This window comes from Malania oleifera, chromosome 5 (assembly GCF_029873635.1).
Source record: "Malania oleifera isolate guangnan ecotype guangnan chromosome 5, ASM2987363v1, whole genome shotgun sequence".
Classification (NCBI taxonomy): Eukaryota; Viridiplantae; Streptophyta; class Magnoliopsida; order Santalales; family Ximeniaceae; genus Malania; species Malania oleifera.
The window spans coordinates 66,839,518-66,859,362 of NC_080421.1; positions in this window are offsets into that span (position 1 = coordinate 66,839,518).

Genomic DNA, 19,845 nt, shown 5'->3' on the forward strand with positions numbered 1-19,845 from the left:
TTTTCCAAGTGGAATACAACTTTCATCCATTAATAGCACATGAGTGAGTTATTTAGTTGAGGAACTTGTCATATTCTTTACCTTGTTTTTAGGTTTATTTAATGAGTTGTTAAGTCCCTAGATTATTAAAATTTCCCATCTATTCCCCATGTACTCTGCCTTATAAATAGTGGCCTTAGCCTAGTCATTTTAAGTAGTGAAAAAAATAGAAAAGAATCTCAAAAATTCAACAAGAAAGTGTTGCAGCACTGTAGCTTTTTATATATGTAACTTCTTCATCAAGTCAGTAAATTAAAGAGGCATTTTTCAGTATTTTTCTTGTCTGTTTTTTTTTTTTTTTGTTTTTCTATTCTTCTATTCTAATAGGCATGATATGCTTGCCTTTTCGCTGGAACAAAAAAAAAAAAAAAAAAGGAAAGCAGTTTAAAAAGATAGTCGAGAGTAGATGCCATTGTTCTCTCGTATTGGAAAGCCTCCTTGCAAGAATAGGCATTATGGATACCCTTGGGACATGCCATCACATAGCAACAATTCTAGACCATATAGGACTAGGTGAAGTTGCTGGTAAAGAAAAGACCAAGTAGTGTTAAAGTGTAACACCCCTAATTAGAGTAGAAGTGGATAATAGTCTACCAAATCATAACCATGCCAAAAGGAAAGGGTTACCAAAACTCAAGGAAGCTTGCCTTTTAGCCATCCAAAAGAATAAATGTTGGATAAACAACACGTGCAAAGAATAAAATGAAAAGAGGTTGAAGAATACAACCAAAATATTGTAGAGGAGAATCAAAAGCTTATGCATGTGCATGTGAACATGTGTAGATTTAGGAGTGAATGCATGTGTGTATGTAGGTTTGTAGATGTGTGTGTGTGAAAGTGTATGCATGCATGGATTAGTGTAAGGATGTCAAAATTCTTGTATATATATATATATATATATATATATATATATATGTATGTATATATATATATATATATGTATGTATGTATGTATAGACATATGAGCGTGCATACATTCATGGATTTGAATAAGTGGGCATGTTTATATTACTAATGCATGAATATAGATTTACATGTGTGTGAATATGTAGACATGCATTAATATGTGAAAACGAATTTGCATGTGTATGTAGATATGATACAAGAGCATTGCATGCATACATATGTAGGACAATGCATGATAATGAATAGCATGCCTATAAAGGTGTATGTGTGTATGTAGATGTGTATGTTTAAATTCATGAATGCGTGAAGGCATGCATGGATTTTGTGTGCTTATGCTTGTGCATGAATATATACACATGTTAAGGAAATAACAAGATTTCCAAATGAAGATCATACACACAAGGCAACCCAAGATTCACTGTGTGGCAATGAAGACCCAAATTCTCTCTTGAGTTTGGTCAAACCACAAGACACAGATACTTAATTGGTGTAATCAACATGATTTACTTTGATTGTCTACTGAAGAAATTGTATAAATAGGAGCATTGTGCAATGTAAATACACACAAAAAAATATAGAAAATCTTTCTCTCAATTCTATTCTTCCTCTCCAAATTCTAGACTCTGAATTTCTTCATGGTATCAGAGCTGTTAGCTTTACCGTGATCCCAAGAGGGGGGGGGGTGAATTAGTATTTTTAAAATTTATCTCCTAGGTATTCCTCCTAACAGCAGTATATTCACAAGCCTATGATCAATTTAGTGCAAATAATGTAAATATACCAGAAATTAAATAAAGCAGTTTAAACAATCACACAAGCACCAGAAAGCAGTAAAGAAAGGAGGACACGCAGATATGTTATCGAGGTTCGGCCAATTGCCTACGTCCCCGCCTTGGCTAACCAGCACAAGGATTATCACAATAACTTGCTCACTTAAACTAGTGGAGCGACACCTATACAAACCAGGTCAAATTACCACAGGGCTGACCTCAACCTTTACACCAATCCTTACTAGGTTGGATTACCGCCCCCTCAGGCCACGCCTGGAATCTCTCAGGTATACAATCAAACGGCACAATATATAAGTGCTTTCACGTAAAGCAGATTTGTACCACAAATGCGTGCAAACACATACACCACAGATGATTTAATAATGTAAGCTCAATGTGGTCTAAGCAGTTTAACTCTCAAAGATGTTTTCTATCAATGTAGTGAGTACGTGAGAGTGTCAATAATAATCTGTGTATCTCAAGATATTCAATCAAACATGTTTACACATACCACCAAATAAGCCTCAAGAATATCAATCAGAGAATATCTTAATCACACAAATGTGTATATGCTTGGATTTGCAAAATAGATAATCTTTGTTTTCGGTAAATGATATAAATACTTGTATAAATATTACCACAAAGATTAGTGTAACAAGCACAAATATCTTTTCACAAATAGTTCAATAAATTCCACAAGATATTTGAGTAAGCTTGAAATATGTTCTTGCAAACCAAAAAACAAATATAAACTTCCAAAGATATTGCAATGATGATGCAACACTCGAAAGTTTACCACAAGTCTTCTTAGAGTAGGCTTATTAGCAAAGCCTCCTATGAAAACTTAGGTTATGCTCTCGAGAGAAAAATCGATCCAAACATTTTAAACAATGAGAGCAAAACCGTTTAGAATATACACTCAAGGCACTTACAAATGATATAGATAGATGAAGAAGGTAAGCTTGAGTAGATTTGAAAAGAGTATGAGCAGTGAGAAGCAAAAAATAAAATATTTTTGCTTGAGAGAGATTTTCTTAATCTTTTTGCTAATTAGTTCTTAATCCACCAAATGAAAGAGTATATATAGACATGCTGAAAATTTTGACCGTTGGGGACCTATTAGGGATTGTTAGAAAAGATTAATGACATTTAAATCAATTTAACCCTGTTTAAAACATTTAACTGCTGTAAAAAAATAGGAGCAACCCGAGAGGTCCGGTCGACCAGAAATGGTTCGGTCGACTAGGACTCAAATGGCTCAGTCAACCAGGGGACTTTTGAACTGAAAGGCTCGGTTGACCGGAGAGGGCGATTCCTCAATTTTCTGAGTTTCGGTCGACCAAGGCATTTTAAACTGCCTGGTTCAGTCGACCAGACCGCTGGGAATCCTCCCGAGAACCCTCCGGACAACCAGGTAGTTGTAGTACAAAAGTTCTCGGTTGACCAGATGGTCAACTGTTGACCCAGGAGGGTTTCGGTCGACCAGGGCCTTTTGAACTACAGGTTTCGATTGACCGAGTGGTCAATCTTTGACCCAAAGGAGCTTCGGTCGACCAGGCCCTTTTGAACTACCTTTCTAGTTGACCGGGTGGTCAAACTTTGACCCAGGATGTCTTCGGTCGACTAGGCCAAAATGAACTGGCTTGGCTGGTCGACCGAAAGTGCATCGTGTGTGCATTTTGGTCCCGTTTTGAAACAAACAAGTCCTATTCAAGTGCATAACAATTATATGTGAAAGTGTGAGTGTCCTAGGGGCACTTGGGATCCAATTTGAAGACACCGAAAAAGTCCGGTGTCAGTCGACCGAAAGAAAAATCCTAGGGTCTTTCTATGGTTATTTTTGGTTTGTATATGGTTTGAGCTTACAAAATAAACCATGCATGTGATGTGTGTGCTTATTACAAACCGAATACCCTAATTACTATTACAGACAAATTTCACTAAGATTATCACAATTAAGATTAAGAGTTTGTCTTCAAGCTTTTGAGCTTTCACGTGCCATTGATGATATACTTATATGAACCTGCACATGAACTAGATATTTATTAAATATAAGAGTATTTGTCATTATCAAAACCAGGGCGTGACCTATAAGGTCAACAAGAGCCAACTTAGGATTTCAACATTAATCACCGATCGCTGATTGCCGATCGCAAAGTTGCCTACACCTCTCTCTCTCTCTCTCTCTCTCTCTCCATCATCGCCAGCTCCTTTTTGCTCACCGTCATTGCTTTTGTTCCATCGCCGATCGCCGCCATTGCTTCTATTGCCTGCTTCATTGCCGATTTCTTCGGCTTCATTGATGGTACCATATCCCAGCACTCCAAGACCTCTTCTACCGAGTATTGAGAAGGGAATTGTTGCAATAACATGGTAAAAGCATGGCTTCTCAACTCTCTTTCAAAAGAAATTTCTACTAGTGTTCTCTTTTATGATCTTGCTCGAGATATCTAGATAGATTTGAAGGAGCGTTTTCCTCAAGTTAATGGTTCTAGGATATATCATCTTGAAAAAGAAATCCAAAATCTTGTTCAAGGTAATACGTTTATGACCACCTATTTTACAAGGCCGAAATTGCTATGGGATGAGCTCCATACCAACAGTACCAACGCACCATGAAGTTTCTTATGGGACTTAATGACTCCTATGGTGCGATTCGCGGCCAGATTCTTTTGATGGATCCTTTGCCCACAATCAACTGCATCTACAGTTTAGTTCTTCAAGAAGATTGTCAATGGAACATCCAAACTCCCTCACCTGTTGATGGGGTTGCATTAACTGCAAAAAGTATTCTCCCTAACCCAAAAGAAGGCAAGCCGTTTCGCAAGCCGAGACCAAAGTGTACTCACTGTCACAAAGAAGGTCATACTGTGAATCGCTGCTACTTCATCCATGGGTTCCCATCTGGACCTCATAAAACTAGCTCGGGTTCCAGACCAAGTGCACACCAGATCTCTTCCATTGAAAACAATTTGTCCACTAGCAATCTTCCTTTTACTCTGGATCAATGCCAACAACTTTTAGCCTTGCTCCACTCCTCGTCATTGCCTATGGCAAACCATATAGGTACTATTGAGTCTTTATCAAGTATATTCTACCATCTTTCTTCTGAAAGTCTTTGGATTCGTGACAGTGGAGCCACCGATCACGTGGTGCGCTCTCCTACTAACTTAACCTATTCTATTCCTATTTCTAGTCGCACAGTACGACTACCTGATGGTTCTTATGTTGTGGTAACACATATTGGATCCATCGTTTTCTCTCCTTCCCTTATTTTGAAAAATGTTCTTTGTGTTCCTTCCTTTCATTTTAACCTCATTTTTGTTCGCCTATTATGTCAAAATCTCAATTGCTTAATCATTTTTTCTGCACACTTGTGTTTTATTCAGGACCTACGCTTGATGAGGATGATTGGACAGGGCACCGAGAAGGATGGGTTGTACTACTTCCACAAGACATCTTTTGCATGTTGTCAGGTGGCTACATCGAATTCCCAATTATGGCATTGCCAACTCGGTCATTTATCCAATAAAGTCTTGTCTTTACTCTCACAACATATTTCTAGCGTTTATTCTAATTTGGATCCATGTTCCATTTGCCAATTGGCTAAACAAACACGTCTTGAATTTTCTTCAAGTTCTATTTCTTCTACCGTACCCTTTCAATTAATATATGTTGACATTTGGGGGGGAGGGGGTTACAGTGTTCCATCACTCACTGGGGCATAATTTTTCTTGACCATTGTTGATGATTACACTCGCTGTACTTGGGTTTATTTAATGTGTCATAAGTCGAAGACTCGTTCTCTTCTCCAAACATATATTCAACTCGCAATGATAATGGTTCTGAATTCAATATGGGATTTTACTCTGAAAAGGGCATTGTGCATCAAACTAGTTGCGTTTCCCCTCCTCAACAAAATAGGGTTGCGGAACATAAACATCGTCATCTTTTAAACGTTGCCCGAGCTCTTCTATTTCAGGCCAACATGCCCAAAGAATTTTAGGGTCATGCTCTTCTTACAGACACTTATTTGATCAATAGAACCCCGACTCCTCTTTTGGGTGGAAAATCTCCCTATGAAAAACTCTACAACACCCCGCCTAAATATCACCACCTTCGAGTATTTAGGTGTCTCTATTATGCCTCCACTCACTTTTGCCATCCTTATAAATTTGACCCTCGTTCCATTCGTTGTGCCTTCATTGGATATCCCTACGAACAAAAGGGTTATGCATTATATGATCTTGCCACTCACAAAATATTTGTCTCCCATGATGTAGTTTTTCATGAGGATCAATTTCTTTGAACCATCCTCTTCTGTCTTACCGCATCCTTTTGACTCTCCAAATCTTCTCTCCGCCAACCCTACCCAAACACCTCATGGCTCACTTCCTATATATTCATTCCCCTTCTTTTGCTCCAATGGTCCCTGTTCGGCAATCCACATGTGCAGTTCAGCCACCTGCCTACCTACCAGATTTCCATGTTGAACAAGCACTCCCTTCTTGTCCTATCCCATCATCTGACTCGGCGGTGGTCCGTTCTTCAAGTACTCTTTATCCTCTTTCTGCTTTTCTTTCTTATGATTCCCTCTCTTTTACACACCGTGCTTTCACCACTGCTATCTCCATTACACAAGAACCCCAATCTTTTTTGCAAGCCATGCAGGATCCCAAGTGGCATGCTACCATGCATGTTGATATTGATGCCTTGGAAGCCAATCACACTTGGAATTTGACTCCTCTTCCACCCCACAAATGACCCATTTGATGCAAATGGGTGTACAAAATCAAATGGGTGTACAAAATCAAACACAATCTTGATGGATTTGTAGAATGTTATAAGGCTTGCCTTGTTGCCAAAGGCTACAACCAAAAGGAAGGGATTGATTATACTAAAACTTTTGCCCCTATTGCCAAGATGGTCACTATTTGCACTGTCCTCGCTCTTACTGTTGTTCACAATTGGCACCTTTTTCAGCTTGATGTTAATAGTGCCTTCCTACATGGTGATCTCAATGAAGACGTCTACATGTATCTTCCTCCTAGTTTCGGATGAAAGGGGGAGACTAGGATCTGCAAGCTTAACAAGTCTCTATACGGCCTCAAACAAGCATCCAAGCAGTGGTATGCTAAATTATCTTTCACACTTATCAATGCCTGTTATAAGCAATATAAAGCAGATTACTCTATGTTCGTCCGATCCCATGAAACACGTTTCACCATTATCTTGGTCTATGTAGACGATATTATTTTAGTAGGAAACAACTTGGAACAGATCAATGGGCTTAAGAAATACTTGGGAGAATGCTTCAAACTGAAGGATCTTGGTCCCTTGAAATACTTTCTAGGTATAGAGGTGGATCGCTTCTAAACTGAAATTTTGTTGTCACAGAGGAAATATGCCTTGGAGATACTTGAGGAGAATGGTTTCCTTGGGGCAAAACTGTGTAATCTACCAATGGAACCAAACTTGGCACTTAGTGAGACGGATGGAGAACTTATCTCGGATCCATCTTCATATCAAAAACTTGTTGGGAAACTGATATATTTGACTATCACTAGACCAAATTTGGCATATATGGTGCACACATTGAGCCAATTTATGGATAAGCCTCGAACTTCCCACTTGGATGCAGCACATCAGGTTTTGCACTATCTCAAACAGTCATCTAGGCAAGGAATTATTTTGTCAGCTTCCAGTGGTATTCAATTACACGCATTCTGTAATGCCAATTGGGCTCGATGCAAAGACACTCGGCGATCTGTTATTGGGTATTGTATTTTACTTGGAAAATAACCAATCTCTTGGAAAACCAAGAAGCAAACAACAATTTCACAATCATCAATTGAATCAGAATACTGCTCTATGGAATCAACCTGTTGTGAAATTACTTGGTTAAAGCAACTTTTGACAAATCTCCAAATAGCTCACCCACAACTAATCAAGTTGTATTGTGATAATAAAGCAGTTATTCACATCGCATCTAATCCAGTTTTCCACGAGCAAACAAAGCATATGGAGATCGATTGCCATCTTGTACAAGAGAAGATCCAAAATCAAGTTATTCAAACTATTCACATACCCACAAGTCAACAACCTGGGGATTTATTCACAAAAGCACTCGGACCCACACAATTTAACCATTTATTGAGCAAGTTGAGTATGATCAATATCTACTCCAACTTGAGGGGAAGTGTTAAGGAAATAACAAGGTTTCCATATGAAGATCATACACACAAGGCAACCCAAAATTCACCGTGTGGCAATAAAGACTGAAATTCTCTCTTGAGATTGGTCAAACCACCAGACACAGATACTTAATTGGTGTAATCAACATGATTTACTTTGATTGTCTACTGAAGAAATTGTATGAATAGGAGCACTGTACAATGTAAATACACACCGCAAAAAATATAGAAAATCTTTCTTTCAATTCTATTCTTCCTCATCAAATTCTAGACTCTGAATTTCTTCAATACACACGTTCATACATATAGACACACACACACACACACATGTATATGAGGAGTGTATGCATAAAATCATGTTTAAGTGTATCCATAAATGTAAATGTTAATGCACACATGCATGTGTGTGTTTAAGTCTTGAGGTGTCATGTATGTTTAATTAGTATTATGATTCTTTAATTGTTCTTGCTACTATTTTAAGTAATAATATTGTTGTTATGAAGAAAATCCCAAAAAATGCGCCTTCAATTTCTTTATTGTAAGTTTGACGTTATTGACGAAAACCGAAAAAATATTCAAAAACCAATTTTGCATTACACTATTCTACTACTTGCATAAGTGCGAATCAACCTATTGATGGAGAATCGAGCACAAGGTATTCATACCTCGCCTGTATCACTATGAGGGGATATTTGTCTAGTTCAACCACCTTGAGCTTGTTTGGTGATTGTATGATAATTTTGTGATTCTTTATGCATGATTAACACATTTTTTCTTCTGTTTGCATTTCATCATTCTTTGCATTGTAATTCACGTTTTCTTCTTTGAATTATCAATTGTGTAGTAAATTCGGTGATGGAATTCAAAGGTAGGGCAACAGCGTCTTTTCAAGACTTTTGAGGTAAGAGCGATCTCTTAAATAGCAAGGTTGTTTAATATTAAAAGGCTGATAATTGAATAAAAATGTAAAAGCCAACAATCTTGATTGATTTAGTTAAAAAAAGGCAATCATTGGCTAATCATGTGCTATTCATGGAATGGGCATTGATACCTTTCCCTCGTATTGCTGTACTCCCGAACCTTACTCTAGTTATGCATATCAAGATTATTTGTTTATGGACCTAGGTTTAACTTAGAGACCAAGAATCGGCTAGGTGACATAACTACACATAGGAAAATAAAAAGTTAGTGGAAACTCTGTTGAACATAATTGTAAACCCATGATCGCATATTCCTATCACACGTTCATTTGCCATCTTAGTCAAGGCAATTTCGGTATAGGATGTTTCAGCAACTAGATTAGTCATCTTTATGAGCAAACGAAACTTGAAAGAGATAAAGTGCTTACATGCCATTTATTACAACAAAAAAATAAGAGAAAAGAATGAAACAATACAATTGTCATTCACTACTCCACCATCTCAACAACTTGATCTTCATAGGGGGGGATAGGACATGTAACAACCTACTTACATACTACATAATCAATCAAATTAAATACCCTGATACTAATAACTGAAGATATAGCGAAGTCAACCCGAACCCGTGGGTAACGGGGATGCACCTGTCATACACAGCGGACGCTTAAGCAGCGGAAAATATAAAATTCATCCATAATAACAGTACCATAACTACTCACAATCCACAAAATTTCTGCAAAAGTATATATACAACCCCCAAGGACACCAAAAGATAAAACTAGGATCATACATCAAAAACCAATTGACCCTAGTTCAAAACTCACCCTCCTAGCAGGGTAGTATAAACTGCCCCTAACGACGCGGAGCACAGTCCGCCTGTCTGTCAAGGTTTCCTAAAATAATGTTAAGATAGGATGTGTGACGACCTGCTTCATTTCCATACATTTTTTTTTATAATACATACAATATCACAAAGCTTGGTAGATCATAGCCCACCTGGACTTGTGGGTACTAGGGATATATCAGAACATATAGCAGAAGCCTAAGCAGCAAGAAACATATAATCATATACATCTCATTATACCATATATCACAATACTAGAGTTACTACAATCATTATTGTATATATATACACAACACTCAACCCAAAATATGTCTTAGGGCAATTTCCATAAAATACAACTGACCCTATCAAAATGCTTACCCTTCTAGAAGGGCAGATCTACCGTACTAGATCAACGGGGCTTTACCCGCTCTCCTATCAGAGGCTCCTAAAATATTTATAAAATTTTGGGGTGAGACACCTCTCAGTAAGGGAAATAAACTAATACCAGTGTGTGGCAACATGAGTATTCCGTGTTATACATATACCATACAGAACGTATTTAGTAACTGTTTTGTCAAATCTGAGAAAACATATAAATCATCAAAACATGGCAGAACATACTGCATTTTCATAAACATATTTCATCTTATATAATAATAATACAAAAGCATTCCTGGTAGGTTAGTTGGCTGTTGTCATGTAATACCTCCACATGACTGGGTTGTGTGGCCCAAAGGCGGGACTTGACAATGGTTGGTCGACCATTGTCAAGTCAAAAGTACAGTCTGTAAGTCTGATGGGTTTGTCTTACCTGGTCCGTACACCAGGGGCGCTCACACACTTCTTAAAACCACATTGACTATCCAATCTCACACCACTCCATACAGCGACGTTAACACAAATATCATGATCATGGTGACCATGGACACATAGCAACGGTACCGTGCAAGTGTTAGCCTAGACCAAACCAACCAGGTTCTGATATCATATAACATATACTGAAACTATGATACATGGATATTTCATATCATTAATTATCAAATCAATTATATCATTTTGCATATATACGTATATTATGAAAATCATCGGCCCGTACGCCGGTATTACACATTTTACCATAGCTCGGCCCATACGCCGGCAAATCATAGCACAGCTCGTACGTTGGCAAATCATTTCCATAGCTCGGCCCGTACGCCGACAAACATATCCATAACTCAGCCCGTATGCTAGAAAATAATACACATAGCTCGGCCCGTATGCCGACAAATGTATCAAAATCTCGGCCCATATGCCGATTTTCCATTATAAAAATCCGTATCATTAACATATTCTCAGAAAAAGTATTTCATAACAATTTCCACTCATGCCACACTAGCAGGTTTTTCGCATATTCAACATACCATCATTTTCAACAGTATTTTCCCAAATATAAATCATATATAAATATATTTATTTTCCTAAAATCAAATGCTATTTTTCATAAAATACTAGCTTAGTTTATCCCCTTACCAGATTCTTGAAAAGCCCCCAAGAAAATCTGTCCCGCACCTGCAGGGTTCCCAACTCAACACCCTAGAAACAGCATTCCCCAGAACTAAAGTTCAGTATTTCTACACACATAACACTTTCTACAACTGCCAAATAACCAAATATTGAGTAAAAAATCTTACCCTGGATTTGGGATGGTTTCCAACTCAGCCCCATCAACGATCCGCTCTGGCAGACTTGCAAAGAACTTTCTCAGAAGCATCGTGGTGGCTTCAAATCGTCAAACCGGTGGAAATTCGGCCCGAAATCAAAGAAAGAAGGAGGAGGAACCAAAAGGTAAGAGAGAGAGAAGTTCTACACAGGAAATTTCGGCCAAAAATGAATATTAGGACTATTTAAACTGTGGCCTTCGTCGACGAGCCACGTCACCTCGTTGATGAGGTCAAGAGAAAATTCGTCAACGAACTCTCCCCTTTGTTGACGAAATTCAGAAACCCCAAAATCATCCCCTTGGTATTTCCTCATCGACGAACCTCAAATGGAATCTCAAATGGATCGATAAACCTAGGACTAATTTTACCCTTCTTACCAAATTGCATAACCCCTTTCATCGGAGCTATCTTTAAAAACACATGATTACCCACATCAAATTTCAGATTCCTGTGGCGATTATTAGCATAACTTTTTTATCAGCTCTGAGCTACACTGATCCTGTCTCTGATAAGTCAAACCTTATCATGCGCTTGTTGTACAAGCTCTGGCCTCACTACTCGTCGCTCACCCACTTCATCCCAAAATAAAGGAAAACGACATCTTCTACCGTATAAAGCCTCAAACGGTGCCATCCCAATGCTGGTTTGATAACTATTATTCTACGCAAACTTTACTAGTGGCGCGAACCGAGTCCAACTACCCCCAAAATCCAATATACACGCACGGAGCATATCCTCTAATGTCTGTATCGTCCTCTCAGTCGGCCCATCTAACTGATATGGAATTCCGTGCTAAATGACAATTGAGATCCTAGTTCTTCCTGTAGACTCTTCCAAAAACGTGACATAAAATGCTGGTTTTGATTTGACACAATCAATATTGGTACCCCATGAGAACGAACTATCTCCTGAATGTAGATCTCCGCTAAACGGTTGAGGGAGTAGCTGATCTTGATAGGGATAAAGTGGGTGGTCTTAGTCAATCGGTCAACAATCACCCAGATGGCATTTTGGCCATGTAATGTCGTCGGTAGTCCTGACACAAAGTCCATAGATATATGATCCCACTTCCACTCTGGGATAAATAAAGGCTGCAATTGCCCTGCCGGCCTCTGGTGCTCAACCTTTACCTACTGGCACGTTAGACACTGCACTATGTACTCGGCAATCTCTCTCTTCATACCACTCCACCAGTACGACTCTTGCATATCCCTGTACATCTTCGTACTTCTGGGATGAACTATATACAAAGATCTATGAGCCTCCTATAAAATAGTCTTCATGATCTTAGTATCGGCAAGAATGCATAATCTGGAATGGAATCGCAAAGCTCCGTCATCTGCAATACTAAATTCCTCCCCTTGACCACTTTATACTTTGTCTATCACCTTTACTAATTCTGGGTCTTCCTTTTGAGCGGCTTTAATTCTTTCTTGCAGAGTAGGCTGTACTACTAGGTTGGCAATACACACTAGAGGATCACTTTCTACCAACTCTATGCCGAGTCTCTCTAGATCCATCATGATCGGATACTGGATCTCCATAGCTGCCAACACTAGTTCCCTGGATTTCCTGCTCAACGCATCAGCTACCACGTTTGCTTTCCCTAGGTGTAACTGATGGTACAATCAAAATCCTTAATCAGCTCCAACCACCTTCTCTGCCTCATATTCAGTTTCTTCTGCATGAAGAAATACTTAAGCTCTTGTGGTCGGAGAAAATCGCACACTGCTCGCCGTACAGGTAATGCCTCCAAATTTTCAATGTGTGTACCACTGCATCCAATTCAAGATCATGTGTAGGGTAGTTCTTTTCATATTCTTTCAACTGCCTGGACACATACGCCACTACCCTACCATGCTGCATCAATACATAGCCAAGTCCCCTTAAGACGCATCACTGTAAATGACATACCCCTCACCCCCTGATGGGAGAACCAATATTGGTGTTGTGACTAATCTTTGCTTTAGTTCTTGAAAACTCTGCTCACAGTTGTCGTCCCACTCAAATCTGACATTCTTCCTCGTCAGTCATGTCAAAGGTCCTAACAAAGCTGAGAATCCCTCAACGAAACAGCGATAATAGCCATCTAGCCCCAAGAAACTCCTAATCTCCTGGACATTTCTCGGTCTAGCCCAATTCACTACTGCCTCAATCTTGCTAGGATCCATAGAAATACCGTCTCCAGATACAACATGCCCTAAGAACACGACCTTCTTAAGCCAGAATTCACATTTACTAAACTTGGCAAACAACTTCTTTTTCCGAAGTGTCTGCAAAACCTGCCTCAAGTGCATCTCATGCTCCTCATAGCTCCACGAATAAACCAGTACATTATCAATAAAAACAACAACAAAATGGCCTGGGTATTGGTGGAAGACTTTGTTCATTAACTCCATAAATACCGCAGAAGCATTCGTCAAACCAAACGGCATAACAAGAAACTCGTAATGCCCGTACCTGGTCTTGAAGGTCGTCTTTGAGATGTCTTTTGCTTTCACTTTCACTTGATAATAGCCGGATCTGAGGTCAATCTTTGAATACACCCGTGTACCCAGGAGCTGGTCAAACAAATCGTCGATACGGGGCAAAGGATACTTGTTCTTGATTGTCACTTTATTGATTTCCCTGTAGTCTATACACATCCTCATAGTCCCGTCTTTCTTCTTGACAAATAAAACTGGAGCTCCCCACAGAGATACACTAGATCGTATGAAGCCCTTATCAAGTAGATCTTGCAACTGATCCTTCAATTCTGCCAATTCTGTTGGCGCCATCCGGTACGGTACTTTAGAAATTGGGGTTGTACCTGGAAGTAAATCAATAGAGAAATCTACCTCACGATCGGGTGGCAAGACTGGTAACTCATCTGGGAAAACATTTATAAATTCCTTTACTACGGGTGTGCTAGCAAATTTCAATTCATTCTCTGACATCTCCTTAACAATTGCCACAAACCCCTAACAACCACTCAGTAGTAGCCTTCTGGCCTGAATAGCTGAAACTAGCTGAGGTGGGGATCGCGACCCTACGAACTTGAATTCTGCTTCCCCCAAAGATCTGAATATCACTTCTCATGCTCGGCAATCTATGCTGGCAAAATTAGCTGCTAGCCAATCCATGCCAAAAATAACATCAAACTCGTGCATGTCTAGTATTATCAAATTAGCAGAGAAAGTATTCCCTTGAATATCAACTGCACAACCTCAGAGCACCCTACTACACCTCACTGCTGACCCAGTTGGTGTAGCTACCAGCAATTCAACATCTAATGATTGTGTTTCAGCCTCACATAATTTAACACACCCCAAAGACACGAACAAGTGCATAACTTATGAATCAAACAACGTAATAACTTTAAAAGAAAGCATACTAACCATACCTATCACCACGCCACCTACCGTCTCAGCCTTAATCGACGTCAGAGTAAACACCCTAACTGGAGCCGCATTCCTCTATTGGCCCCCACGTCCATTCCCCTTTCTTTTATTATTTAAATACCATTATTCTTCAGGTCGTTACAGGGTGAGACACCTCTTAGTAAGGGAAATAAACTAAATACAGTTGTGTGGCAACATGAATATGTTCGTATTATAATGAATAAATAGTATGTGATATATGTATGGTAAAAATTTGTAATATAAGTAGGCATATTAAATCATACTAACTTTTTGTTATTATAAAAATTGTTTGCTATAACTGATGATACTGAAATATACCCAAGATGGATAGTTAGCTGATGTCATATATTACCCTCCATGATGGGTTGTGTAGCCCGAAGGAGGGACCTGACAATGGCTAGTCGACCACTGCCAAGTCAAATATGTCTATAAGTATGATGGGTCCACCCCACCCTGGTCCGGACTGCCAAGGGGACGTCTACAAGACTACACCGAAGCCACATCGACTATCCATCTCCCACCCCCTCTACTGGTAGGGGTGGTAGTACAATTCTGAACTGAATTGAATAGCTATGATACCATGCCTTGAATACTGATCTAAACTACCATTTGGGTTTTGATAACATATAGTACATATACATATACTGGTTTAACATGAAATTAGATTGATAGCATTTCTCTGAATTCTGACATATCATAGTAAATACGGCCTTGCGCTGGATAAAGTACATAATTATGGCCTTGCGCTGGCTATCAATCACGACCTTGCGCCTAGCATTACATACATACTGAATTAAATATATGTAACGGTTTATCATAAGTGTTGGAACCATAATTTCCTATATTATCCATGTTTTTCCTGAAAATAACGGTTAACATGCATTTTATGTAGATCTGACTTAACATAATACAATATACGTGAAATAATATTCATGCCACATAAACTGAATGAAATCATGAATTCTATTATGAAATCACATTTCTTATATTTTTACAGTAAAAGTATATTCTTGTGTAATAGTAGTATTTTCCCAAATATATTTTCCTAAATATACTCACACATAATACATGCTTTCTAAAAGTTAATCTGCTATTAAATAATAATAATTTTCATGGAAAATTATTGTTTTAGTTTATTCCCTTACTTGACAGCTGAAAAGCCCCAAAAATAACTAGCTTTGCACCTGCAGAGTTCTCAGCTCAACACCCTAAATATAACATTTTTTTTTTCCAAACAGAACTTCAGTATTCTTCCGAATACTACTTTTCTACAATTCCAGAAATACAAAATATTCATTAAAAAGCCTAGGAAAACCAACTTACCCTGAATCTGGGATGGTGTCCAAGTTGGCCCTACCAACAATCTACTCCAGTAGAATTGAAGAGAAACTTCTCAAGAGTAGGGTGGTGGCTTTGGATCGTCGAATCGGCAAAGAACCGGCCTAGATTTCTAGAGAGAAGGGGAGGGGAGTTGTACAAGAGAGAGAGGGAGCTGAGAGAAAGAGTTTCTCTCGCAGAAAGGGTCATTTTGGCTTTAAATAGAATGCTTAGCCACATGTCTTCGTCGACGAGACACATCACTTCGTCGATAAGGCCATGAAGGAATTTCGTCGACGAACACTTACCCTTCATCAAAAAATTTTAGGTCTGAAAACAGCCTTCTCGGTATCTTATCGTTGACGAGACACATGTCCCCATCGACGAGCCCAAGAAGCCCGTTTTTCGACGAACACACTACGTTCGTCAACGAGACCCTATTGAATTTCCTATTTCAATTTTTTTCCTCTCCTCCTCCTATTATTTAATTAATATAATTCACCAGGTCTCTATATTCTCCCCTCCTTATAAAAATTTCGTCCCTGAAATTTATCTGTATGATTCACCATCCCTTAAAGAAAAGTGGTCTACTTATTTTATTACATACCCTCACTTGTGGCAGAGGAATACCGTGGTTACATTTAAAGTTTTGGGAAATTACATATATAAAATAAAATTCCCCCAAAACTAAAATACTACCAACTAACTAAACTACTACATGTACTGACTAACCTACAAAAGAAACATTACATAACCACTAACACTTTTCCTAATTATAAATGAATCCCACTGAAAAAATGCGGATATTTCTGTCTTATCTGTTCCTCGAGCTTCTCAAAAGCTTCTTCTATCACATGGTTTCTCCACAAGACTTTTACTAAAGAAATCTTCTTATTGTGCAATTCTTGTTCTTTCCTGTCCAGAATATGAACTGGTACATCTTCATAAGTTAGTGAATCATTGAGCTCTAATTCACTATAAATGATTACGTGGGAGGGGTGTGAGACGTATTTTCTCAATATGGAGACTTGGAATACATCGTGTATCCTAGACAAAACAGGTGGTAAAGCTAGCCTATAGGCAACTGGCCCTGTCTTATCAAAATCTCAAACGGACCAATAAACCTAAGGTTAAGTTTACCCTTTCTTCCAAATCTAATAACTCCCTTTAATGGAGCTATCTTTAAAAACACATGGTCTCCAATATCGAACTCTAGTTTCCTACAGCGAGTGTCGGCATAGCTCTTCTATAGGCTCTAAGTTGCACTGATCCTATCTCTAATGAGCCAAACCTTGCCATACGCCTGTTGCCCTAACTCTGGTCCCACAACTCACCGCTCACCTATCTTATCCTAATATAAAGAAGAACAACATCTTCTTCCATAGAGCGTCTCAAATGGTGTCATGCCAATACTGGTCTGATAGCTATTATTGTACGTAAATTCCACCAGTGGCATAAACTGGGTCCAACTACCCCCAAAATCTAGCACGCATGCTCGAAGCATATCTTCTAATATTTGGATCATCCTCTCAGTCTTTCCATCCGTCTGAGGATGGAACGCCATGCTAAAAAATAACTGAGACCCTAGAGCTTCCTGAGAGCTCCTCCAAAATCGTAACGTAAAACACGAGTCTCGATATGATACTATAGACATTGGCACACCATGAAAATGGACTATCTCCTTAATATAAATCTTCACCAGTTTGTCCATGGAGTAGTTGATCTTAATGGGAAGGAAATGGGTGGTATTTTTCAAACGATCTACAATCACCCAAATTACATTTTGACCATGTAATGTCGATGGCAAATTCGAAACAAAATCCATAGATATATGATCCCACTTCCACTTTGGGGTGAAAAGTGGTTGCAATGGCCTCGCCGGCCTCTGGTGCTCAGCCTTAACTTGCTGGCACGTCAAACATTGAGCTACATATTCGACAATCTCCTTCTTTATGCCACTCCACCAGTAAGACTCCCACACATCTCTGTACATTTTTGTGCTACTTGGATGAACTGTGTATACAAATTTGTAAGCCTCCTCTAAAATAGTCCTCCTAATATCAGCATCAGCCGGAACGCATAATCTAAAATGGAACTACAAAGCACCGTCATCTAAAATACTAAACTCCTCTCCCTAACCATCCCATACTCTGGCCATTACTTCTACTAATTTTGGGTCCTCTTCTTGAGTAACTTTTATTCTTTCCTGCAATGTAGGCTACACCACTAGGTTGACAATAAATTCCCGAGGATCACCATCTATTAATTCTATACCAAGTCTCTCCAGATCCATCAGGATCAGGTGCTGAACCTTCATAACTGCCTACTGGTCCCACAGATTTTCTGCTAACACATCAGTTACCACATTTGCTTTCCCTGGGTGGTAACTGATAGTACAATCAAAATCCTTAATAAGTTCCAACCACCTTCTTTACCTCATATTTAGTTCCTTTTGAGTAAAAAAATACTTTAAACTTCTGTGGTCGGAGAATATTTTGCATCACTCGTCATACAGGTAATGCCTCCAAATCTTTAATGCGTGTACTACTGCAGTCAATTTTAGATCGTTGGTAGGGTAATTCTTTTCATATTTTTTCAACTGCCTGGAAGCATAAGCTACAACCCTACCATGTTGCATCAATACACAGCCAAACCCTTTTAAGGACACATCACTATAGACAACATAATTGTAACGACCTACCTAATTTACTACACAATCAACGATATTAAATACCCTGATACCATTAACTAATGATATAACAAAGTCAACCCAAACTCATGGGTAATAGGGACACACCTGTCATACACAGCGGACACCTAAGCAACAATAAAAATAATTTTCATCCACCCAACCATAAAATACAATACTAGAGATACTTACATTCCATTATATTTCTGTAGATGTATATATATACAATCCTTAAAACACCAAAATATAAAACTAGGGTCTTACATAAAAAACCTATTGACCCTAGTTTAAAAACTCACCCTCCTAGTGGGGTAGTAACAACTGAGTTTAAAAACTCACCCTCCTAGTGGGGTAGTAACAACTGCCTCAACGGCGCGGAGCTCGGTCCGCCTGTCTTTCTAGGTTCCCTGAAATGGTTTAAGTTGGGGTGAGAGACCTCTTAGTAAGGGAAATAAACTAAATATATTTGTGTGGCAACATGAATATTTGTGTGCTATAATAAATATATAGTACATATTACATGCCTGAAAACACTGACAATATCATAATTGAATAATCATACAATTCATAGTTATACTGAATCATATTGTATCTCAATGTTCATAAAACTATCTTCTATATATAGTAGTTCTGAAATTTACCCTGGATGAATAGCTAACTGATATCATGTATTACCCCCCATGACGAATTGTGTAGCCCGAAGGCGGGACCCGACAATGACTGGCTGACCACTGCCGAGTCAAAAATGTATATAAGTACGATGGGCCCGCCACACCTTGGTCCGGACTGCCAGGTAGACGTCTACAACTCTACACTGAAAGTCACATCGACTATCAATCTCCCACCCCCTCTACTGGTAGGGGTAGTTAGCACAAGTCTGAACTGAACTGAACTCTATAGCTATGGTACCATGCTCTTGATAATTGATCTGAACTATCATACAGGTTCTGATAACATATAGTACATGATAATATACTATTCAAACATAAATAGATTAATAACATTTTCTAAATTCTATCATAACATAAATAATCATGGCCTTGTGTAGGATACATACATAACTGCGGTCTTGCGTCGGCTATC